The sequence below is a fragment of the Schistocerca cancellata genome, chromosome 8 (assembly GCF_023864275.1).
Source record: "Schistocerca cancellata isolate TAMUIC-IGC-003103 chromosome 8, iqSchCanc2.1, whole genome shotgun sequence".
Taxonomy (NCBI): Eukaryota; Metazoa; Arthropoda; class Insecta; order Orthoptera; family Acrididae; genus Schistocerca; species Schistocerca cancellata.
Genome location: NC_064633.1, coordinates 37,081,851 through 37,108,184, shown reverse-complemented (window position 1 = coordinate 37,108,184; position 26,334 = coordinate 37,081,851). Strand labels below are relative to the sequence as shown.

At 43.8% G+C, this 26,334-nt stretch overlaps 1 protein-coding gene across 1 annotated transcript in view; it reads right to left on the bottom strand.

Annotated features, from left to right (window-relative positions):
- Positions 1 to 26,334, bottom strand: part of LOC126095023 (dipeptidase 1-like) — a 350,057-nt gene that overhangs the window by 246,879 nt on the left and 76,844 nt on the right. The window lies entirely within an intron of this gene.

The window sequence follows — 26,334 nt, the reverse complement described above, 5'->3', positions numbered from 1 at the left end:
TCGAACTCGGGACCTTTGCCTTTCGCGGGCAAATGCTACCCAAGCACGACTCACGCCCGGTACTCACAGCTTTACTTCTGCCAGTACCTCGTCTCCTACCTTCCAAACTTTACAGAAGCTCTCCTGCGAACCTTGCAAAACTAGCACTCCTGAAAGAAAGGATATTGCGGAGACATGGCTTAGCCACAGCCTGGGGGATGTTTCCAGAATGAGATTTTCACTCTGCAGCGGGCAAGTGCTCTACCAACTGAGCAACCCAAGCACGACTCACGTCCGGTACTCACAGCTTTACTTCTGCCAGTACCTCGTCTCCTACCTTCCAAACTTTACAGAAGCTCTCCTGCGAACCTTGCAGAACTAGCACTCCTGAAAGAAAGGATATTGCGAAGACATGGCTTAGCCACAGCGTGGGGGATGTTTTCAGAATGGGGCGTGAGTCGTGCTTGAGTAGCTCAGTTGGTAGAGCACTTGCCCGCGAAAGGCAAAGGTCCCGAGTTCGAGTCTCGGTCCGATACACAGTTTTAATCTGCCAGGAAGTTTCATATCAGCGCACACTCCGCTGCAGAGTGAAAATCTCATTCTGGAAACATGCCCAAGGCTGTGGCTAAGCCATGTCTCCGCAATATCCTTTCTTTCGAGAGTGCTAGTTCTGCAAGGTTCGCAGGAGAGCTTCTGTAAAGTTTGGAAGGTAGGAGACGAGGTACTGGCAGAAGTAAAACTGTGAGGAGGGGGCGTGAGTCGTGATTGGGTTGCTCAGTTAGTAGAGCACTTGCCCGCGAAAGGCAAAGGTCCCGAGTTCGAGTCTCGGTCCGGCACACAGTTTTAATCTGCCAGGAAGTTTCAACCTCCATCACGTTCTATAGCCGTCCTCCAGTATGAAACAAGGGCGTGTATGCCCGGTTCTTACCAGTCCTTGTCCTGGTGGTGGAGCCAGTGCTTCACTGAGTTAATCACCTCCTCATTATCCTCGTCTCCCACGAATGGCGTCTGTCCTCGCGAATGACAACACAAGCTCGCTCCAACATGTCACGTGTGACAGCCGCGGATGGTCTCCTCGACCGCTGCAAATCGTGGAGCTGCGACGAACCGCCTTCTGATAACCTCAACCCCCGTGCCCAGCGACTAGCTGTGCTTGTGTTGACAGCAGATACTCCATAGACTTTCAACAAGCGTTTGTGAATATTACTCAGTCTCTCTCACTGCAGTAAGAAAAACCAGTGATGGCACATTGCTTGGACCGTACGTCACCTACAGACGCCATTTTCATACGGCCCTACAGCTACACTATCTGTCGGAAGTGACGGAAACTTGTCCCACTCACTCAGGAGACTTCAGATAATACAGACGTGACGTTTCCCATTCGTAGCATCGTTTTCGGCTGAGAAAAAACATGCGGTGCATTACTTTCTGGACAACTATCGTAATAACAGCTGTAGTGGTAAACAAAATAAAAGTTACGAACCAAAAATATTTGTCGTAAATAAATGGTAGCTAAGAACTAAACTTAACTCAGTCCAAACAGGCCTCGGGAGGCCCAAAAGTACCAAGCGACCGCCGTGTCATCCTTAGCCGAAAGGAATCACTAGATGTGGATTTTCAGTGTCATGTGATCTGCACACCGCTCTACCGGCAGTTGTCAGTTTTCGTGACCAGAGCAGTTACTTCTCAGTCAAGTAGCTCCTCAACTGGCTTCAGAAGAGATGACTGCACGCGGGTTGCCAAAAGCGCACGGCAGACCAGGACGGTCACCCATTCAAGTGCTAGCTATGTTCGACAGCAGTTACCCAATAAATGATAGCTAATGTTCGGAGTTGTTCGGTAATGGCGGGAAGTGGAGGAGGAAAACAATTGGGTTTACTGTCCCGTCGACATTAGAGAATGAGCACAAGTTCGAATTGTGTCAAGGATGGGGAAGGAAATAGGCCGTGTCCTTTGAAAGGAACTTTTGTGTTAGCAGAAGAGCCAACACCGCGTTACGAGGGGAGGCCAAAAGGCACGCGTTTTAGCTCACGCAGGCTGGCGTGACGAGGGAAGAACTATACTGACGTGAGGTCTGGAACATGACAAGGAATGAGAATTCAGAAAGCGGACGTAATTAGTTTGATACTTAACTTTAATCCATTAATGATGAACGTCGCTCTTGAAAATACATGATTCACAATATTATCTATTCAGAATACATTCTTGAAGTAATTATAGTAACAGAATATGGCGCCTTGCTAGGTCGTAGCAAATGACGTAGCTGAAGGCTATGCTAAACTACCGTCTCTGCAAATGAGAGCGTATGTAGACAGTGAACCATCGCTAGCAAAGTCGGCTGTACAACTGGGGCGAGTGCTAGGAAGTCTCTCTAGACCTGCCGTGTGGCGGCGCACGGTCTGCAATCACTGACAGTGGCGACACGCGGGTCCGACGTACACTAACGGACCGCGGCCGATTTAAAGGCTACCACCTAGCAAGTGTGGTGTCTGGCGGTGACACCACAGCAACCGTCCCGGCATTCACCTGGAGCGATTTAGGGAAATTACGGGAAACCTAAATCAGGATGGGCGGACGTGGCTTTGAACCGTCGTCCTACCGAATGCGAGTCCAGTGTGGTAACGACTGCGACATCACCCTCGGTAATTGGTTATGTTGAAAAATACACTTTGGTTATGTAGCTCAAATGGAGGCTACGATCCAATTTATTTAACAGTAGTAAATGGAAACGACTATAAAAAAAAACTATTGATCGAAATGAAACGAACGAAATATAGTAAAAAAAGGGGCTTTATCTGTAGCGGGGAAACGATAAATTATACGAATTGAAAAAAATATGCCGTAAAGAAAAGAAGACTGATAAATCGAGTAAATATTATTTCCTCCAAAATAGTAGAGGCAATATTTTGCTTCTCATACGTATCAGACATTAAAAATATAATTTCTCCCATCACCAATACGACAGCAAATAGTACTACAAAAACACGCAATTCAAAATGCGCACCGACAAGTGACGTAACAGCAGCCATTAATATTACGTTGTTGTTCAAAGTCGACGGTAAGTACGCAAATTGCAGTTGACCCACTGACCTTTACTACCCCCATAATGATGTAGGGGCTTGCGTGGACAGGCGTTTAGGCGCAGCAGAAATGGGGACTCTGGGCTACGAGCGAAGCGACAGATGTTTTTACGACCGCTATCTCTGTAGTCTGTTCACGGTACTGTAAACCTTCGTAACGGTAATATTCAAAAATAGATTTCGTAGGTACGTGCGAGAAGTGTTAAAAATGTTCTACAAATTTTCAAGCAAGTGTATCGCTTATTAATTGGACCCATAAAAGTTATCGCTGCCATTAGAGCATTGTTCGTGATACAAGTTCATTAATGAATCTGATTAAAAGCATAACATATTTATCCATCGGTGACAAGGCCAATGTAGTTGAAAGAATGAAATTGTGCCCAATTGAAACAGAGGTTTTGGGATTAGACAGAGCAACCTTCGAAAAACGAAAGCCTCGAAAAGGAAACTAAATCCGGATTTGTAAAGCAGCTTCTTCTGAAAACTATTAACGTGGGCCTGTACAAAGGAGACTGCATAAAAACATATGTGCGTCCCATATTAGAATACTGCTCAAGCGTATGGGACCCACACTAAGTACTCGTATTACCAATAGGAGTATTGAACATATATAAAGATGGGAAGCGCGAATAGGCATGAGTTTGTTCGACTAGATGAAGAGCGTAACGAAAATGCCTGACAAGGGATGTCGATTATCGAGCGAATACCTACTAACAAAGTTTCAAGAAACAATACTGAGTGAAAATTCAAGAGATATTCTTTAGCTTTCTACCTATCGCTCCACTGGGAGTAGCGAACACAGCATATTAATAATTTCCGCAACCTAGAGGTGATTTAAGCAGCCATTACTCCTGCGCTCCGTACAAAAGTGAAATGAAAGGCAAGAATAATATGTGATAAAATGTGAAGTTTCCTCGGCATGTACTTCACAGGGATTTGCGGGATATGGATTGACACGCAGAGGGCGCTGTAATAAGGGGTCATTATGAATTCCATGAGTCATTGGAAAACATCGATACAGGTAAATGGCCAAAAGATTCAACATTTGAAAGAGACGTCCTGAAAGAATTTTTTTACAATGTTTATAGACGTTAAATGCGTCCACACTTCGCTCACGGCACACATCTAATAGGTAGTCCAATTCTTCCCATACCCGAAGTAGCATATCAGAAGTGGCGCTAAGAACAGTTGCTGCGATACATTGTAGCAAGCCTTCGAGATTCTGCGGTGGAGATGGGATGCAAACACTATCCTTAACAGGGCCGCACAAGAAAAGATCGGAAGCCATCAAGCCCGGAGATCATAGTGGCGTGGCGTTACTTCCTGTCTCGAAAGGAGTAATTTTCTGTGCTGCTCTGCGTGATGAAATAATCGCGACATGGAGGCAACCCACGCTGGGGGTAAATAATTTCTGCGTAGTTAGCACAATGCAGTGGAGTTCGTGGAAGTTCCGATAATTTTAAGTAAAAGTTTACCTTCTTATAATTCCCCCCATCCCCCCTTTCCGCAACTTTTCTTAAAAAAGGCGCCATTGCTCGGATGCTGTAACCGATCATATCCGCATAATTCCCACCATAAAAGGTTACATACAGTAAGGAAATGGTCGGCTAAAAGATTTAAGTGAGATTCTGCCCCTTAATTGGCAAGCAGTTGACGAAAGAACACGAGCAGAGTGCAGTCACTTGCCTCCGAACAATCCGCCAACAACCTCCCCAGATCTTCCTCTGAATCACATGTAAAATACATGATAAATCAAGTAAAGGGTGAGGAGGGAAGATGGTAAATCTGGTAAAGCAACGAATTCTACAAATTATATTGATGTGAGCTATATTTAATCAGCAAAGTGTACAGGGTTTCTCACTTACCTCTGCTCAGTTTGAGCACCCACGAACAAGAGACAAGATAGCAAGACGATGACAAATGAATAGGTCTCTATAATCTATTTCAGTGTCTTTCATTCACCACCCATACAGCTTCCGGAAATATCGATGCATAAAAATATTTTCCGTTCTGTAGTGAATATTGTCTTGCGTTACGCTACATCGGAGAACTACGAACAAGGGAGGGGCAACCCCTCGAGCACCAGTGGTACGCGGGCAGTCTACACGGCCCCTGCACTTCTTAGCATCTCGAGCTCTCGCAGTCGGAGTCACCAGGAAGCGGTACCAGCGCCGGCAGAGGCCACCGCTTCCGAGACACCTATCCGTGTTCGCAGAGCACGTGACAAGAAAATAGCACCACGAATATTCCGCAGCCAGCAGGCGGGTGCACGGACTACACGATCCAGTTTTTCCGGCTTCGAGATCCTCTCCGAGCGGGTGCTACTCACCTCATCGTCTCATGACGTTCTCGAAGTCCATACTCACCTCATCGTCTCATGACGTTCTCGAAGTCCATACTCACCTCATCGTCTCATGACGTTCTCGAAGTCCATCGTAGGACCAACGCCACTCTTCTCAACTTCCATCGTTGTTTCATCTGTAGACTTAGGATGCATTAAGGATAGACTTTTCTGTGCCTGTGTTGGAGCTTATCAGGATGACATTCCCGGAACTCGTATTATTTCCCTGCAAGTGTAATTTTCTACGAAGCCCCTACTGGAGTTACTACAGGTTAAAAACAGTCGAGCGACTTTCAGATAGCAGTTGCGTCAAGCTTCTGTACCGGTATCTAGTGAGATGCTGTATTTTGTGCGTTTTGTTATTACCGTCGAAGCAGGCCTATTTTTGCTGTCAATAAACTTGTTGAAACTAGATTACTGTCTTCCCTGTGTCCCCGTGAGGAATTCTGCAAATAAATTATCTTTCTCTCATTGCGTATCAACACGTCGTCAGATAGTTGAGAAGAAACTAGACAGAGCAAGAGAGAAAATAATAAGCAACTTTAAGATTTTGAACATGGCTGCGTATGAGCAACTGTGCATGCAAGAGCTTCAATGGACTGGGAATAACAGCCAATCAGTTGCAAAATACAGCTTTATTAAACCTCGACTATCGTTTCGGCAGTTTTAATACTTCTTCAGAAGATATTGTACGTAGAATCTTTTGTGTTAGCAGAAGAGCCAACACCGCGTTACGAGTGGAGGCTGAAATGCACGCGTTTTAGCTCACGAAGGCTGGCGTGAGGGGGGAAGAATTATAGTGACGTGAGGTCTGGTATATGACAAGGAATAAGAATTCAGAAAGCGGACGTAATTAGTTTGATACTTAACTTTAATCCATTAATGATGAACGTCGCTCTTGACGGTACATGATTCAAAATATTATGTGTTCAGAATACATTCTTGAAGATAGTAATTATAGTAACTGAATATGGCGTCTTGCTAGGTCATAGCAAATGAAGTAGATTAAGGATACGCTAATCTGTCGTCTCTGCAAATGAGAGCGTATGTAGACAGTGAACCATCGCTAGCAAAGTCGGCTATACAACTGGGGCGAGTGCTAGGGAGATTCTGTAGACTAGACCTGCCGTGTGGCGGCGCTCGGTCTGCAATCACTAATAGTGGCTACACGCGGGTCCGACGTATACTAACGGACCGCGGCCGATTTAAAGGCTACCACCCAGCAAGTGTGGTGTCTGGCGGTGACACCACAGAATCACATTATCTACATCCAATGTGAGAGTCATTGACTCTGTCTAGTACACATCTGTTTAATCACCATTTAAAATACAGGATTTGAAAGCAGTAGCTCTCTAGTGCTGCGTTTTATAAATCATTCATTTGACATTGGATCCACGATATGGCGTGCATACGATAAGTAAAAAACGTGGCATCGGACCCTACAGAGCATAAGTGTGCCAAGTACAGATGTAGTGACATCCGCAGTACCCCCAGTGGTCACTCGACGCGGTCGGCCTATCCAGCGTCGTGGCGACATCGCATTCGAGTTCTCTCATACACCACAAGTTTGTAAGTGTGCAGAGACGTCATCTTGTTGAAAGACGAAACCCTTGCCGTCAGTATCAAGTTGTGCTTGAGCCATAGTTACACGAGGGTTGCCCAGAAAGTATGCATCGCATTTTTTTTCTCGACCGAAAACAATGTACCGAATGCGAAACGTTACGTATGTATTATTTGAACTCTACTGAGTGAGCGCACCAAATTTCCGTCATCTCCGACAGATAACGTAGCTGCAGGGCAGTTTCGCAAAGTTTATGGAGCATCTGCTGTACAGAAGTACAGTTACTGGCTGGGCACGGAGGGTGAGGTCATCAGAAGGCCGTTTGGCGGAGCTCCACGATTTGCGGAGGTCGGGGAGACCATCCACCGCATTCACACCTGACAGGCCTGGCCTAGCGCCATCGGACTTCCATTTGTTTGGGTCATTATGGGATTCTATTCGTGAAAGACATTTTGAGGACTATGAGGAGGTGATTCACACAATAAAGCACTGGCTTCGCCGCCAGAACAAGTATTCGTACCGACAGGGCATTCACCCCCTTGTTTCGCTCTGGAAGAAGGCCATAGAACAGGATGGAGAATACATGGAAAATAGGGTGTGTAGATAAAACACCATTCTTTCGTGCAAATAATTCTCATTATGTTCAATAAAGAATTGTTGAAGGAAAGAAATGCGGTGCCTTACTTTCTGAGCAACCCTCGTAGCACGAGGCGATAGGTAATACCTTCGACAACTATTTCAGCGTAGAAAATGGGACCGTAGACTGTCTTCTCGGACATGACACAAAACATGTTAACTGTTGTGGACTGACAAGACAGCCAGTCCACAGAGACGGGTAACCGAAAGGGCACGCTTCAATTCACGCCGGCTTGCGTTAAGTCTGAAACAGGATAATGAATGCCATAAAGAAAAGTACGTAGCTTCTGGAATACTTAACTTTAATCCATCATTTGTATACAGCATTCTTGATGATACAAGTGAGACTCTCTCTAGAAATGGTTAATGGCGCCTTGCTAGGTCGTAGCCATGGACTTAGCTGAAGGCTATTCTAACTATCTCTCGGCAAATGAGAGAAAGGCTTCGTCAGTGTAGTCGCTAGCAAAGTCGTCCGTACAACTGGGCCGAGTCCTAGGGAGTCTCTCTAGACTAGACCTGCCGTGTGGTGGCGCTCGGTCTGCAATTACTGACAGTGGCGACACGCGGGTCCGACATGTACTAATGGACCGCGGCCGATTTAAAGCTACCACCTAGCAAGTGTGGTGTCTGGCGGTGACACCACATTAACAATCTCGAAATACCGGACGTGTTTAACAGTTGTGCATGAATTCTCCGTCCGCCATGTGCGTTTTTTGTGTCGCGTTCACCTTTCCCTAAAGATGAAAAGCCGCTTCGTCACTGAAGAGTTGGTTCTGCGTATCATTTCAGAGCTACAGCCGTCACCATTTATCGTCATGGCTTATGGCTTGCAGAAGCTGCAATTTATATGGATACAATGTTAACCAGTTGTGAAGGACATTCCACACTGTATACTGAGGGACATTCAGTTTTGCACTAAATCGATAGCAGAGGTTGGAAGTAGCGCCTCAGTTGTAAATTTCTTTTATTATAAGACGACCGGTTTCGGGCTCTCATAAGCCCATCCTCAGGTGTCGCAACTGTGCTGTGGCCCCCGACACCGCACTGCACGTGTACTAGGCGCGGTGCGCTTGGTGTGCTACTTATAGCACACCGCTCCTAGTACATGTTGTAAGTAGGCTGTTTATGTTTTCTTTATGTAAGTAGGCTGTTTATGTTTTCTTATTGGCAACGTTACGTAGCGCTCTGTATGAAAATCACTGGCTGTGCTGTGTGCAGTCTGTGGCTAGTTTGCATTGTTGTCTGCCATTGTAGTGTTGGGCAGCTGGATGTTAACAGCGCATAGCTTTGGGCTGTGGGAGGTGAGCCGCCAGCAGTGGTGGATGTGAGGAGGGAGAAGGCGGAGTTTTGTTATTTGTCATGAACTGCGATATATATTATGAATATTAAGGTAAATACATTGTTTGTTCTCTATTAAAATCTTTCATTTGCTTATGCCTATCAGTAGTTAGTGCCTTCCGTAGTTTGAATCTGTTATTTAGCTGGCAGTAGTGGCGCTCGCTGTATTGCAGTAGTTCGAGTAACGGAGATTTTTGGTGAGGTAAGTGATTTGTGAAAGGTATAGGTTAAAGTTAGTCAGGGCCATTGTTTTGTAGGGATTATTGAAAGTCAGATTGCGTTGCGCTAAAAAATATTGTGTCCGTTTAACCACAGTCGTGTACAATTGTTCTAAGGGGACGTTTCAACGTGCACTGCGGCGGTCGGTAGCCACAGAACAGTTGCCACACCTGAGGATGTGCTTGTGAGAGCCCGAAACCGGTCGTCTTATAATAAAAGAAATTTACAACTGAACCGCTACTTCCAACCTCTGGTATAATGCTCAGTTGCGGATGTTCGCCCAACATGATTGTTTGTGCTAAATCGATAGGCAGACTTTGTAGGATGTCGCAACATCACGTTCCTCACAGGGTTCGCTGTCTGATCTGATGCGCTCGCACGGCCCTAACTTTTTGCACAGCACTGACAACCATTCTTATACAAATTCATGTCCAGCTTCACTATACTGCTGTAAACTGCTGCAGTCTTGTGAAATTTTGCCACGGAAAGCTCTTTGCACACGCACTACCGACTGTAAATGACCAAATTCCAGAAAACGTAATGCTTTCTCTGTCTGGCTGGCGACCGTTTTCAGCAACTGCACTAAGTGGTGGCCCTGGAGGCGGTTTCCCAATCTAGCTTGTCTACATCACGTAAAAAAGAACTTAAAACTTTGAGTATCTATCTTTCCCGTGCTGTATCCTTTGCTACATTATGTTTAGCCATTTATGGAAGTTTCATGGACTTTATTATTACCATCTATAAGGATACTGCTGGAACCACAATGGTTTCCTCGCCCCCCCGCCCTACAGAACGCCCTTGCCCAGTTCTTCCGAACTGAGAACTGTCTTACTGGGTTCGCCGTTGGCCGCCCATACTGTGTAACAGGGTTCACATGAAAAAAATTCTTCCATCATAGAGGGTTTCAGTCCCAGATTTCTAGCTTTGCAGGGCAGCACTTAACGACTACTAAGGGACGACAAGGCAGTCGGACTTTTTTAGTATTTTATATGTGTCGTACATGAAAATTGAATTCAAAATATTTTTCCGAAAGCAATCCGATGAAACTAAAAATCTCATGTGAATCGACTTTGAAGTTTTCTGACCACGTTAAATACGGTAAAATGAGGCAGATTTTCTGTTCGGCAAGCAGTGTGGCCCTGTGGTAGACTGCTTGTTCGCTGAGTGTCTGCGGGGGGGGGGGGGGGGGAGTGGCCCCATTCGATTCTAAGTGAAATCAAAGTTTTAAACAAAGGTGCATGTTCTACAAGTCTTTCTGTGAGGTCCACGAGACTGATAATCGCTAGAACGTGTCTCGTTGTGGTCATAATTTTTTTCGTTTTTTTTCCGTTCAGTTCAACTACCTATTTCATCAAAGCTATGCTAATTAACACATGGAATTATAGTGTACGTGAAAAAAGACACGTCTTCTTATTTCTAACTATACTGACAAAAAAGAATCGCCGGCCGGAGTGGCCGTGCGGTTCTAGGCTCTTCAGTTTGGAACCGCGTGACCGCTACGGTCGCAGGTTCGAATCCTGCCTCGGGCATGGATGTGTGTGATGTCCTTAGGTTGGTTAGGTTTTAGTTCTAAGTTCTGATGAACTCAGATGTTAAGTCCCATAGTGCTCAGAGCCATTTTTGAAAAAGAATCACAACACCAAGAAGGAGTTGTACGACATAAACGGAAGTTGGTAGGCGTGTTTCTACATCTCAGAGATGATGTCTATTCAGATTTCGCGCCAATCGCGAGAGAGTGGCGCTAGTACCGCCGCTATGAGGATGCAAATCAGGTTTCCTTTAAACACACCCCCTAACGGTCGTGAGCGTTAGTTACCTTTGAGATCGGAGGTGTTGGGATGATGTTAGTCGAGGATCCTTTCTAGGCGACAAAAACGCCATCATGAACAATTGTGCGAGGTCGTGTAATAGGGCTACAAGAATCTGGTTGTCCCTTCTGTGATACTGCAGAAAGATTTGGCAAGAATGCAGCCACTGCACGTAATTGCTGGCAGCGGTGATCACAAGAGTGTACAGTCGCAAGATGTCCGGGTTGCGGGCCCCCTCGTGGCACTACCGTGAGGAAAGACCATAGTGTTCGGTGTATGGCTCTGGCGCATTGTACGTCTTTATGAGCAGCATCGGGGGCCTCAGTGACATAACGAACTGTCACAAACTGGTTGTTTCAAGGACAGCTCCGATCAGGCACCCTTTAGACTGCAGTCCACTGACCCCAAATCTACATCTACATCTACACCCATACTGCGCAAGCCACCTGACGGTGTGTGGCGGAAGGTACCTTGAGTACCTCTATCGGTTCTCCCTTCCATTCCAGTCTCGTATGGTTCGTGGAAAGAAAGATTGTCGGTATGCCTCTGTGTGGGCTCTAATCTCTCTGATTTTATCCTCATGGTCTCTTCGCGAGATATACGTAGGAGGGAGCAATATACTGCTTGACTCCTCGGTGAAGGTATGTTCTCGAAACTTCAACAAAAGTCCGTACCGAGCTACTGAGCGTCTCTCCTGCAGAGTCTTCCACTGGAGTTTATCTATCATCTCTGTAACGCTTTCGCGATTGCTAAATGATCCTGTAACGAAGCGCGCTGCTCTCCGTTGGATCTTCTCTATCTCTTCTATCAAACCTATCTGGTACGGATTCCACACTGGTGAGCAATATTCAAGCAGTGGGCGAACAAGTGTACTGTAACCTACTTCCTTTGTTTTCGGATTGCATTTCCTTAGGATTCCTCCAATGAATCTCAGTTTGGCATCTGCTTTACCGACGATAAACTTTACATGATCATTCCATTTTAAATCACTTCTAATGCCTACTCCCAGATAATTTATGGAATTAACTGCTTCCAGTTGTTGACCTGCTATATTGTAGCTAAATGATAATGGATCTTTCTTTCTATGTATTCACAGCACATTACACTTGTCTACATTGAGATTCAATTGCCATTCCCTGCACCATGCGCCAATTCGTTGCAGATCCTCCTGCATTTCCGTACAATTTTCCATTGTTACAACCTCTCGATATACTACAGCATCATCCGCAAAAAGCCCCAGTGAACTTCCGATGTTATCCACAAGGTCATTTATATATATTGTGAATAGCAACGGTGCTACGAAAGTCCCCTGCGGCGCACCTGAAATCACTCTTACTTCGGAAGACTTCTCTCCATTGAGAATGACATACTGCGTTCTGTTATCTAGGATCTCTTCAATCCAATCACACAATTGCTCTTACTTTGTTCATTATACGACTGTGGGGAACTGTATCGAACGCCTTGCGGAATTCAAGAAACACGGCCTCTACCTGGGAACCCGTATCTATGGCCCTCCGAGTCTCGTGGACGAGTAGCGCCAGCTGGGTTTCACACGATCGTCTTTTTCGAAACCCATACTGATTCCTACAGAGTAGATTTCTAGTCTCCAGAAAAGTCATTATACTCGAACATAATACATGTTCCAAAATGCTACAACTGATCGACGTTAGAGATCTATAGTTCTGCACATCTGTTCGACGTCCCTTCTTGAAAACGGGGATGACCTGTGCCCTTTTCCAATCCTTTGGAACGCTACGCTCTTCTAGAGACCTACGGTACACCGCTGCAAGAAAGGAGGGGGGATGGGGGCAAGTTTCCTCGAGAACCCCGTGTAAAATCGAATTGGTATCCCATCAGGTCCAGTGGCCTTTCCTCTTTTGAGCGATTTTAATTGTTTCTCTATCCCTCTGTCGTCTATTTCGATATCTACCATTTTGTCATCTGTCATTTGCGACTTCAGTGAGGTCAAACGAGAGAAGAATGAAGGTATTTTGTGTTTTATGATGGAAGCTGGTTTTGTCTCGGTGCCAGTGATAGTCATGTGTTGGTTAGTAGACCAGTTGAAGGCCTGCAACCAACCTGGCTGCAGGCTAGGCACACTGGACTTCCACCTGGAGTTTCGGGTGTGATTTCGTATCAGAGCAGGAGCACTCTTCTGGTTATTCCATTCACCACGATTGCAAATCTGCGCGTCAGTCTGGTGGTCGACTTTTTGTGTTGCCATTCATCAACAGCATTCCAGGGGGCGTTTGCCAACAGGATAACACTCGCTCACATACCGCTTTGTAACCCAATATGCTCTACAGCACTGGTTCCTAACCTTTCTGTGACCATTACCCCTGAAAGATATCAGATGATATCCAATATCCCGAACGGTGTTTCGGACCTAACTAAACACTAGATTGAAAATAATTAACACTTCCCTTTGGAAATGACAAGTAGTTTTCATTTCTTAGTTAATTTTTAAACAAGAAATAATATTAGTTCGGTTATTCGCTTTTGTTTTCATTGGCACTGTAGTGGAAGGTACAGATTTACACCTGTATGCTGCGAATGGGAAAGGTGTTCTTAAGAGTTCTTCCAATAATAATAGCTACTAATCACCGATCCAATAAAAACAGCTGGTAATCACCGAACTTCCGCTAAGGTAATATCTGTTCCGCTTCAAGGAAATCTGTTTGTAGTGTGTTGCCTTCACGAGGCACAAGAAATAGTGCTTGCGCACGAGCTCTATTGTCTGAAAATATTCCGTCAGTCAGATTTTGATCTTAGAACCCAGATATTTAGTTGCCACTTTTCTACATCAGAAAAATAGTTGTTATTAGGATGCATTAATGACAGCTACCATTGAATGGACAGCAAATGAAACAAACAGAAAAGTTGAAATGCTCTCGATGCTTCTGACTCTTTACAGTGAGTCCTGGCCTTTTAACATGAAAATCTTTTATAGTTTGAGGGCTACTCCGGGACGCATGGAGAGATGCACGGTGTATAATACTGGGAAATACAAGAAAGCAAATAAACGAGTTAGGAAAGAGACTAGAATCGAAGACAGAATTGTAATAGAGACAGAAAAAGGTGAAGGTGGAGTAGACAACAGCCAGGGAGGTCAATGTTACATAGCCAAAGGAAATTCTCGTTCGGGTTCCAAGAAATAACCGAAGACTGAGGAAAGCTAACGGAAGGCAGGTAGGTAGATGGAAATAGAAAATAATCAGGAGCCGCAAGGATTCGTACCGCTCAAAGTCGTAGTACATAGAAATATCTATAGGAGACTTTTATCCAGCAGTATATCTCAAATGACAGATAATGATGCTCTGTTACGTGTTACAATGTACCGCAACAGCGATTAGTTTCAAAAAAATCATTTTGAGTGGTCATTACATCATCAATGAATCCATTTTGGTTGTACCCCTCAGAAAGTTTCATCTTACCCCTTAGGCCGGGAACCACTGTTCTACAGTGTGTCGGCATGTTGCCTTGACGTGGCTGATCGCCACATTCTGCCTCCAATCGAGCACATGTGGGACAGCTCCAGCGTCATCCACAAACCGCATTAGACGTCCTTGTACTGGCTGGTCAAGTGCAACAGACATGGAACGCCATCTCACAAACTGACATTCGGCACCTGCACTACGCACTGCATGCACGTTTGCATGATTTCGTCCAACTTTCTGGCGGTTACACCGGTTAGTATTGTACGAGCATTTCACATTTGCAATAGCTTATCTCGCACTTATATTAACCTGTGATCTTGCAATATTAACCACTTAAATATGTCACCTATAAAAATGTATTCATTACTCTACATTAATTGTGTGTTGGTGTTGCAATTTTTCTCCATCAGCGTATATTGCACACGAAAATCCAATTATATTGCAAACAAAAATTCTTAATTACCGATCTGTTATAAGAGATTGTTAATCAAGACCGAATATTTTTAAAAAAGTACAAATTATATTTTTCTTATTTTTTGTGTTTTACGCTTTACATAAATACTCACAGAAAACGTACCTTTGTTTAAAAATTTAATTCCACCTGAAATCGAATGCCCCCTCCCCCTGCCCCCCCCCCCCCCTGTGATGCAGTCCACTACACAGCCGCACTGTTTTCCAAGAAAAAACAATTATCCTTATTTTAGCTTATTAATCATTGTCGGAGAATTTCAAAGTCGATTTTCTCGAGAATTTATGAGAGATGCTTCGAACTGCTTTGCAAGGGCTATACTTGAGTTCTGAACTCCACGTAGTCCTACCATAAATATAAAAATTACAAAAATGCTACTGCCTAGTGGTTCTCTTTGTAAGCCACGGTGCCATAACAAGTTAAGATGCCTTAAAGTAATAATACAGTTATGAACTTTTCGAAATGCAAAAGTAAATAACGACTATAAAGTTGACAGGTTCTCACGTTCAGAGGAATACGATGCGCATCCTTTGCTTACCACTGTACTTCGCGCTGCTTTGTAACGTAGCTGGCAGCGACACCACAGTGGTACGACCACGCAACTATTAGATGACACTCGAAGAACGCCCGACTGCGTGTAGACGAGCCAGGAAGCTGCCAGCATGATGACGCCCAGCTGCGTGGAAGTCACGGGCGCAGGACGGGCGCTGCTTGCTCCTCTCCGCTACACGCATTCAGCGCTCTAATTCTCTTACAAAACCGTCGCAAAGTGAATGGGGTAACAAATCTAACAGAAGTGTGTAAAGCGCTCCTGGAAACAGTTTCCTACCTCAAAATACTTAGCAGGCAACCTTGATCTAGATTGACAATAATGCAGTATAGTGTTCCTTTATATTTTGTTATGATACGTTACTGTCCGACAGCTAACTACTTCCCTGTATGTGCAGTCTGATGTGATATTTTTAAAACATATGTCTCTTTTCTGTGTGGTATGACTACCTAAATTTAAGAGTATATCATTAAAGGAATGTAAAAATGAAGAACTTATTCGAATTTCGATGTAACTGTTGTGACTTGGCAAGACAGCCAAGTCACTATGATTGGTAGCCGAAAGGCACGCGTTAAGCTCATGCAGGCTGGCGTGAGGTCTGGAACAGGTAAAGTAATTATACTAGCAAAAAAAGCTACGTAGATTTTGGAATACTTAACTTTAATCCACAATTGGCGAACATCGGTCTGACGGTACATGCATCACAAGACAAATAGCATTGATAATGGTGCCTTGCTAGGTCGTAGCAAATGACGTAGCTGAAGGCTATGCTAACTATCGTCTCGGCAAATGAAAGCGTAATTTGTCAGTGAACCATCTCTAGCAAAGTCGGTTGTACAACTAGGGCGAGTGCTAAGAAGAGTCTCTAGAGCTGCTGTGTGGGGGCGCTCGGTCTGCAATCACTGACAGTGGCGACACGCGGGTCAGTCGTATACTAACGGAGCACGGCCGATTTAAAGGCTACCACCTAGCAAGTGTGGTGTCTGGCGGTGACACCACTGTAACAACTGCAGCTAACGGTATTGTTGTTGTTGTTATGGTCTTCAGTCCTGAGACTGGTTTGATGCAGCTCTCCATGCTACTCTATCCTGTGCAAGCTTCTTCATCTCCCAGTACCTACTGCAACCTACATCCTTCTGAATCTGCTTAGTGTATTCATCTCTTGGTCTCCCCCTACGATTTTTACCCTCCACGCTGCCCTCCAATGCTAAATTGGTGATCCCTTGATGCCTCAGAACATGTCCTACCAACCGATCCGTTCTTCTGGTCAAATTGTGCCACAAACTTCTCTTCTCCCCAATCCTATTCAATACCTCCTCATTAGTTACGTGATCTATCCATCTAATCTTCAGCATTCTTCTGTAGCACCACATTTCGAAAGCTTCTATTCTCTTCTTATCCAAACTATTTACCGTCCATGTTTCACTTCCATACATGCCTACACTCCATACAAATACTTTCAGAAATGACTTCCTGACACTTAAATCTATACTCGATGTTAACAAATTTCTCTTCTTCAGAAACGCTTTCCTTGCCATTGCCAGTCTACATTTTATATCCTCTATACTTCGACCATCATCAGTTATTTTGCTCCCCAAATAGCAAAACTCCTTTACTACTTTAAGTGTCTCATTTCCTAATCTAATACCCTCAACATCACCCGACTTAATTCGACTACATTCCATTATCCTCGTTTTGTTTTTGTTGATGTTCATCTTATATCCTCCCTTCAAGACACCATCCATTCCGTTCAACTGCTCTTCCAAGTCCTTTGCTGTCTCTGACAGAATTACAATGTCATCGGCGAACCTCAAAGTTTTTATTTCTTCTCCATGGATTTTAATACCTACTCCCAATTTTTCTTTTGTTTCCTTTACTGCTTGCTCAATATACAGATTGAATATCATCAGGGAGAGGCTACAACACTGTCTTACTTCCTTCTTAACCACTGCTTCCCTTTCATGTCCCTCGACTCTTATAACTGCCATCTGGTTTCTGTACAAATTGTAAATAGCCTTTCGCTCCCTGTATTGTACCCCTGCCACCTTTAGAATTTGTAAGAGAGTATTCCAGTCAACATTGTCAAAAGCTTTCTCTAAGTCTACAAATGCTAGAAACGTAGGTTTGCCTTTCCTTAATCTTTCTTCTAAGATAAGTCGTAAGGTCAGTATTGCCTCACGTGTTCCAGTATTTCTACGGAATCCAAACTGATCTTCCCCGAGGTCGGCTTCTACTAGTTTTTCCATTCGTCTGTAAATAATTCGCGTTAGTATTTTGCAGCTGTGGCTTATTAAACTGATTGTTCGGTAATTTTCACATCTGTCAACACCTGCTTTCTTTGGGATTGGAATTATTATATTCTTCTTGAAGTCTGAGGGTATTTCGCCTGTTTCATACATCTTGCTCACCAGATGGTAGAGTTTTGTCAGGACTGGCTCTCCCAAGGCCGTCAGTAGTTCCAATGGAATGTTGTCTACTCCGGGGGCCTTGTTTCGACTCAGGTCTTTCAGTGCTCTGTCAAACTCTTCACGCAGTATCGTATCTCCCATTTCATCTTCATCTACATCCTCTTCCATTTCCATAATATTGTCCTCAAGTACATCGCCCTTGTATAAACCCTCTATATACTCCTTCCACCTTTCTGCTTTCCCTTCTTTGCTTAGAACTGGGTTTCCATCTGAGCTCTTGATGTTCATACAAGTGGTTCTCTTATCTCCAAAGGTCTCTTTAATTTTCCTGTAGGCGGTATCTATCTTACCCCTAGTGAGACAAGCCTCTACATCCTTACATTTGTCCTCTAGCCATCCCTGCTTAGCCATTTTGCACTTCCTGTCGATCTCATTTTTGAGACGTTTGTATTCCTTTTTGCCTACTTCATTTACTGCATTTTTATATTTTCTCCTTTCATCAATTAAATTCAATATTTCTTCTGTTACCCAAGGATTTCTACTAGCCCTCGTCTTTTTACCTACTTGATCCTCTGCTGCCTTCACTACTTCATCCCTCAAAGCTACCCATTCTTCTTCTACTGTATTTCTTTCCCCCATTCCTGTCAATTGTTCCCTTATGCTCTCCCTGAAACTCTGTACAATCTCTGGTTCTTTCAGTTTATCCAGGTCCCATCTCCTTAAATTCCCACCTTTTTGCAGTTTCTTCAGTTTTAATCTACAGGTCATAACCAATAGATTGTGGTCAGAGTCCACATCTGCCCCTGGAAATGTCTTACAATTTAAAACCTGGTTCCTAAATCTCTGTCTTACCATTATATAATCTATCTGATACCTTTTAGTATTTCCAGGGTTCTTCCATGTCCTTCTATCATGATTCTTAAACCAAGTGTTAACTATGATTAAGTTGTGCTCTGTGCAAAATTCTACCAGGCAGCTCCCTCTTTCATTTCTTAGCCCAAATCCATATTCACCTACTACGTTTCCTTCTCTCCCTTTTCCTACACTCGAATTCCAGTCACCCATGACTATTAAATTTTCGTCTCCCTTCACTATCTGAATAATTTCTTTTATTTCATCATACATTATACATTATACATTATACGGTATACATTAAATTATTTCGCTTAACACATCAATCTCGCTAGCAACTGATTAGCTACTCATCCGATACTCGTTACGTTTATGCCATTACTAGGTAATTATATCCCAGTATACTGACAAGGGAAGTAGAGTAGGCGATAATGGATATGAAGAGTAGGAAAGCTACAGGGGATGACGACATACCAGTGGATTTGCTTAAAGAAATCGGAAATGAAAGTCTGAAAGTTCTGACACAACTCATAAACAAAATCTATGAAACTGGAGAATGACCTGAAGACTTTTTGGACGTCACAATGGTTACTCTTGAGAAGAAAAAGCAAGCCAAGAAGTGTATTGATTATAGAACAATTAGTCTGATATCGCATTTGGCAAAGATTATTGCAAGAATACTAAATAGAAGGTTGGAAAACAAAATTGAAGAAGTGATGGGAGAAGACCAGTTTGGCTTCAGAAAAGGAAAATGGACCAGAGACGCCATTGGCTTGATGAGGATATTGTCAGAGAGAGTTTTGGCCGTTAACGAAGACGTTTGCGCTTGTTTTATATACTGGCAGAAGGCCTTCGACGGAGTCAGTTGGAATATATTGATGAACATCCTTAAGGAAATAGGAATCAACTGGAGAGATCGGAGACTTATAAGAAACTTGTACCTGGGACAAAGGGTAAAGGTACGACTGAACTATGGAGAAACGAAGAGTGTGGAAATAGGAAGGGGAGTGAGACAAGGATGTTGTCTGTCGACAAGTCTCTTCAACCTGTATGGAGAAATGCTGGCGAGAGAAGCGCTGAAAAGATGCGGAAACTTCAAAGTAGGAGGACGTCTCATCAACACCACAAAGTATGCAGACGACCTGGTAGTACTCGCCAAAAATCAGAGACAGCTGCAACACATGATGAACAATTTGGTGGAAACGGGAAGAGAATACGGCATGGAAATCAACAATGAAAAATCTAAAGTGATGCGCATATCAAAACGTGAGAAAGACTTGAAAATAGCTGTTGACAATCGGGAACTGGAAAATGTGAATCAGTTCAAGTACCTGGGAAGTTTTCTCACAAAGGATGTCCACTGCATCAACGAAATCCGAGCAAGAATCGCCGTGGCCAAAGCTGCTTTCAACAAGGACTCTGCTGACCAGCAAGTTGAGTTTGGCATTGAGGAAAACACTGATAAAGTGCTATACTTGGATCATTGCACTGTATGGAGCAGAGGCGTGGACCATGAGAAAGAAGGAGAAAAAATACTTAGAGAGCTTTGAAATATGGTGGTGGAGGAGAATGGAAAAGGTAAAGTGGACAGATCGCATACAAATGACGATGTACTGCGAAGAGTAGGAGAGAAAAGAAGTATTATGCGTACAATTCTTCAGAGAAAGGCCAACTGGATTGGACATGTACTTAGACACGAGGGACTCATACATGATGCCATCGAAGGGAAACTCAAAGCAAACGCAGGACGAGGAAGAAGAAGAATTCAACATCTGGACGACACGAAAGATGGAAGGAGATACAACAGACTGAAGGAAGAAGCTGAAGACGGGGAACAGTGGAATCAGAAATTCTCCGTATGAAGACATGGACCTGCCACTAGACAGAATACTAAATAATAAAAATAATAATAGGTAATTAAGTTCACAGAGATTAAGAGCACTGATAAAGATAATTTGAGGCAAAACAGCGTTCAGCGGTTAAGAAATGAATTCATGTTTTTGTCACGTAGCAGAAATTTATTTATTAGAGTACGAAATTGTTATTCAATTTGGACTTACACTTTATATCAGAATGAAAAGATTCCTTCGATAACAGATGGACTGTTTCGCTTGCATTTAGCTGCGAAAAATGTGTTTGCAATTACGGCTTCTTTGTTCAAAGCGTGTCGTTAGAAGAGCTCGAAAATAAACAGCTACCAATGCAGTCCAATTTGGTTAATTGTTTACAGTGTCTTGGCATCAGTAAATTAATGTATTCATATACACACTGTCATCATACGGGCAGTAGATTTCCAGTTAACTGTTCAAGATTAATATATACCATAATGCAATTGATTACAGATCTTGGTCAGAATGATACAGGTTTAGCGTGGTTTTTAATTTACTGAATTAATTAAAATGTGAGCTTCCGAACAGAAACATTCGTTAAATATTAATAGGTGCGGCAGCTGCAAAGAATGTGAATGAATACTTATCACAACCATTTTTTTGTGTCTCATTCGTAACCTTTATTTGAGACATTATCATTTCTCGTATTTTTATTTCGTCTCCCGATCGTCTCGGAACAGCTATGCCTGTATTCAACAGTTACGACTATGCCTGCATGCTATTTAAGAGTATTTAAATAAAAATGGAATCAAATTTGAAATTAGCTGAAATTCCAATAAATAACTCACGTTACTTAACAATCCCCGAGCCGCTCCAACAGCCCATTAAACCAGAAAAGGTCGGTGACAGAAAGGGTTTGGCATGCCTTCTTTTCGGTGTCTACCACGACCAGTCACATGAAGTGATTTTGTTTATCTTTCTATGAGTACACCTCAGTAATGCCCAGGTTTTCGACGACTATAGTTTTTAGCTAGTGTTGCACCGTATTTCATTTGTAAGGTTTGCGTGTATACATACCATCTTTTATGTAGGTGAGTTTCCTGACGTTTGTTGTAAATATGGTTTCTTGTAACGAAGGAAAAACAATCTTGAAACGGAGCTAGGATGAAAAGACGGCTATGTGAAATTATAAACATATTACACTTTTATTTTGAAACGGCAATAGAGCCATACATTCATTCATTTGCATAGAGCATGTGATTATCATCTTCATACAATATTCTTATTATGCACTTCTCCAGTATAAGTACTGAGCTTCGTTGACCAAGAATATCGTGCTGCAGGATAGAGAAACAGTGCCACAAAAAGGAAGTATACGAAAAATGGCAGAAGCTCTGAATATTTCTGGAGTAAGATCGAAGAGAGCAACAAATGTCAAAGAGACTACATATGCAGCTAGAAGCTCTGTTTTCAAGACGCCCGGAAAAAAGAAAGAAATTGTACCACGTGACAGACGTTTACAGGTGTGATAAAAACGCAGTTTGGCATCGTTCGTTCTTCTTGTCAGTGTTTTTCATATGTTCCTTTCTTTGCTGATTCTCTAACGGTCCTTTTCATTCCTTATCAGTCCAGTCCGCTGTTGGAGCGGCTCGGGGATTGTAAAGTAACGTGAGTTATTTATTGGAATTTCAGCTAATTTCAAATTTGATTCCATTTTTAATTAAATACTCTTAAATAGCATGCAGGCATAGTCGTAAATGTTGAATACAGGCATACCTGTTCCGAGACGATCGGGAGACAAAATAAAAATACGAGAAATGATAATGTCTCAAATAAAGGTTACATATGAGACACAAAAAATTGGTTGTGATAAGTAGTCATTCACATTCTTTGCAGCTGCAGCACCTATTAATATTTAACGACTGTTTCTGTTCGGAAGTGCACATTTTAATTAATTCAGTAAATTAAAACCCACGCTAAACGTGTATCATTCTGACCAAGATCTGTAATCAATTGCATTATGGTATATACACTCCTGGAAATTGAAATAAGAACACCGTGAATTCATTGTCCCAGGAAGGGGAAACTTTATTGGCACATTCCTGGGGTCAGATACATCACATGATCACACTGACAGAACCACAGGCACATAGACACAGGCAACAGAGCATGCACAATGTCGGCACTAGTACAGTGTATATCCACCTTTCGCAGCAATGGAGGCTGCTATTCTCCCATGGAGATGATCGTAGAGATGCTGGATGTCGTCCTGTGGAACGGCTTGCCATGCCATTTGCACCTGGCGCCTCAGTTGGACCAGCGTTCGTGCTGGACGTGCAGACCGCGTGAGACGATGCTTCATCCAGTCCCAAAAATGCTCAGTGGGGGACAGATCCGGAGATTTTGCTGGCCAGGGTAGTTGACTTACAGCTTCTAGAGCACGTTGGGTGGCACGGGATACATGCGGACGTGCATTGTCCTGTTGGAACAGCAAGTTCCCTTGCCGGTCTAGGAATGGTAGAACGATGGGTTCGATGACGGTTTGGATGTACCGTGCACTATTCAGTGTCCCCTCGACGATCACCAGTGGTGTACGGCCAGTGTAGGAGATCGCTCCCCACACCATGATGCCGGGTGTTGGCCCTGTGTGCCTCGGTCGTATGCAGTCCTGATTGTGGCGCTCACCTGCACGGCGCCAAACACGCATACGACCATCATTGGCACCAAGGCAGAAGCGACTCTCATCGCTGAAGACGACACGTCTCCATTCGTCCCTCCATTCACGCCTGTCGCGACACCACTGGAGGCGGGCTGCACGATGTTGGGGCGTGAGCGGAAGACGGCCTAACGGTGTGCGGGACCGTAGCCCAGCTTCATGGAGACGGTTGCGAATGGTCCTCGCCGATACCCCAGGAGCAACAGTGTCCCTAATTTGCTGGGAAGTGGCGGTGCGGTCCCCTACGGCACTGCGTAGGATCCTACGGTCTTGGCGTGCATCCGTGCGTCACTGCGGTCCGGTCCCAGGTCGACGGGCACGTGCACCTTCCGCCGACCACTGGCGACAACATCGATGTACTGTGGAGACCTCACGCCCCACGTGTTGAGCAATTCGGCGGTACGTCCACCCGGCCTCCCGCATGCCCACTATACGCCCTCGCTCAAAGTCCGTCAACTGCACATACGGTTCACGTCCACGCTGTCGCGGCATGCTACCAGTGTTCAAGACTGCGATGGAGCTCCGTATGCCACGGCAAACTGGCTGACACTGACGGCGGCGGTGCACAAATGCTGCGCAGCTAGCGCCATTGGACGGCCAACACCGCGGTTCCTGGTGTGTCCGCTGTGCCGTGCGTGTGATCATTGCTTGTACAGCCCTCTCGCAGTGTCCGGAGCAAGTATGGTGGGTCTGACACACCGGTGTCAATGTGTTCTTTTTTCCATTTCCAGGAGTGTAGTAGGGGTCAGTGAAGTGAAGTGGAAGGAAGACAAGGATTTCTGGTCAGATGAGTATCGGGTAATATCAACAGCACCAGAAACTGGTATAACAGGTGTAGGATTCGTTATGAATAGGAAGGTAGGGCAGAGGGTGTGTTACTGTGAACAGTTCAGTGATCGGGTTGTTCTAATCAGAATCGACAGCAGACCAACACCGACAACGATAGTTCAGGTATACATGCCGACGTCGCAAGCTGAAGATGAACAGATAGAGAAAGTGTATGAGGATATTGAAAGGGTAATGCAGTATGTAAAGGGGGATGAAAATCTAATAGTCATGGGCGACTAGAATGCAGTTGCAGGGGAAGGGGTAGAAGAAAAGGTTACAGGAGAATATGGGCTTGAGACAAGGAATGAAAGAGGAGAAAGACTAATTGAGTTCTGTAACAAGTTTCAGCTAGTAATAGCGAATAGCCTCTTAAAGAATCACAAGAGGAGGAGGTATTCGTGGAAAAGGCCGGGAGATACGGGAAGATTTCAATTAGATTACATCATGGTCAGACAGAGATTCCAAAATCAAATACTGGATTGTAAGGCGTACCCAGGATCAGATATAGACTCAGATCACAATATAGTAGTGATGAAGAGTAGGCTGAAGTTCAAGACATCAGTCAGGAAGAATCAATACGCAAAGAAGTGGGATACGGAAGTACTAAGGAATGACCAGATACGTCTGAAGTTCTCTAACGCTATAGATACAGCAATAAGGAATAGCGCAGTAGGCAGTACAGTTGAAGAGGAATGGACATCTCTAAAAAGGGCCATCACAGAAGTTGGGAAGGAAAACATAGGTACAAAGAAGGTAGCTGCGAAGCAACCATGGGTAACAGAAGAAATACTTCAGTTGATTGATGAAAGGAGGAAGTACAAACATGTTCCGGGAAAATCAGGAATACAGAAATACAAGTCGCTGAGGAATGAAATAAATAGAAAGTGCAGGGAAGCTAAGACGAAATGGCTGCAGGAAAAATGTGCAGACATCGAAAAAGGTATAATTGTCGGAAGGACAGACTCAGCATACCGGAAAGTCAAAACAACCTTTGGTGACATTAAAAGCAACGGTGGTAACATTAAGATTGCAACGGGAATTCCACTGTTAAATGCAGAGGAGAGAGCAGATAGGTAGAAAGAATACATTGAAAGCCTCTATGAGGGTGAAGATTTGTCTGATATGATAGAAGAAGAAACAGGAGTCGATTTAGAAGAGATAGGGGATCCAGTATTAGAATCGGAATTTAAAAGAGCTTTGGAGGACTTACGGTCAAATAAGGCAGAAGGGATAGATAACATTCCATCAGAACTTCTAAAATCATTGGGGGAAGTGGCAACAAAACGACTATTTACGTTAGTGTGTAGAATATATGAGTCTGGCGATATACCATCTGACTTTCGGAAAAGCATCATCCACACAATTCCGAAGACGGCAAGAGCTGACAAGTACGAGAATTATCGCACAATCAGCTTAACAGCTCAAGCATCGAAGCTGCTTACAAGAATAATATACCGAAGAATGGAAATGAAAATTGAGAATGCGCTAGGTGACGATCAGTTTGGCTTTAGGAAAAGTAAAGGGACGAGAGAGGCAATTGTGACGTTACGGCTAATAATGGAAGCAAGGCTAAAGAAAAATCAAGACACTTTCATAGGATTTGTCGACCTGGAAAAAGAGTTCGACAATACAAAATGGTGCAAGCTGTTCGAGATTCTGAAAAAAGTAGGGGTAAGCTATAGGGAGAGACGGGTCATATACAATATGTACAACAACCAAGAGGGAATAATAAGAGTTGACGATCAAGAACGAAGTGCTCGTATTAAGAAGGATGTAAGACAAGGCTGTAGCCTTTCGCCCGTACTCTTCAATCTGTACATCGAGGAAGCAATGATGGAAATAAAAGAAAGGTTCAGGAGTGGAAATAAAATACAAGGTGAAAGGATATCAATGATACGATTCGCTGATGACATTGCTGTCCTGAGTGAAAGTGAAGAAGAATTAAATGATCTGCTGAACGGAATGAACAGTCTAATGAGTACACAGTATGGTTTGAGAGTAAATCGGAGAAAGACGAAGGTAATGGGAAGTAGTAGAATTGAGAACAGCGAGAAACTTAACATCAGGATTGATGGTCACGAAGTCAATGAAATTAAGGAATTCTGCTAGCTAGGCAGTAAAATAACCAATGACGGACGGAGCAAGGAGGACATCAAAAGCAGACTCGCTATGGCAAAAAAGGCATTTCTGGCCAAGAGAAGTCTACTAATATCAAATACCGGCCTTAATTTGAGGAAGAAATTTCTGAGGATGTACGTCTGGAGTACGGCATTGTATGGTAGT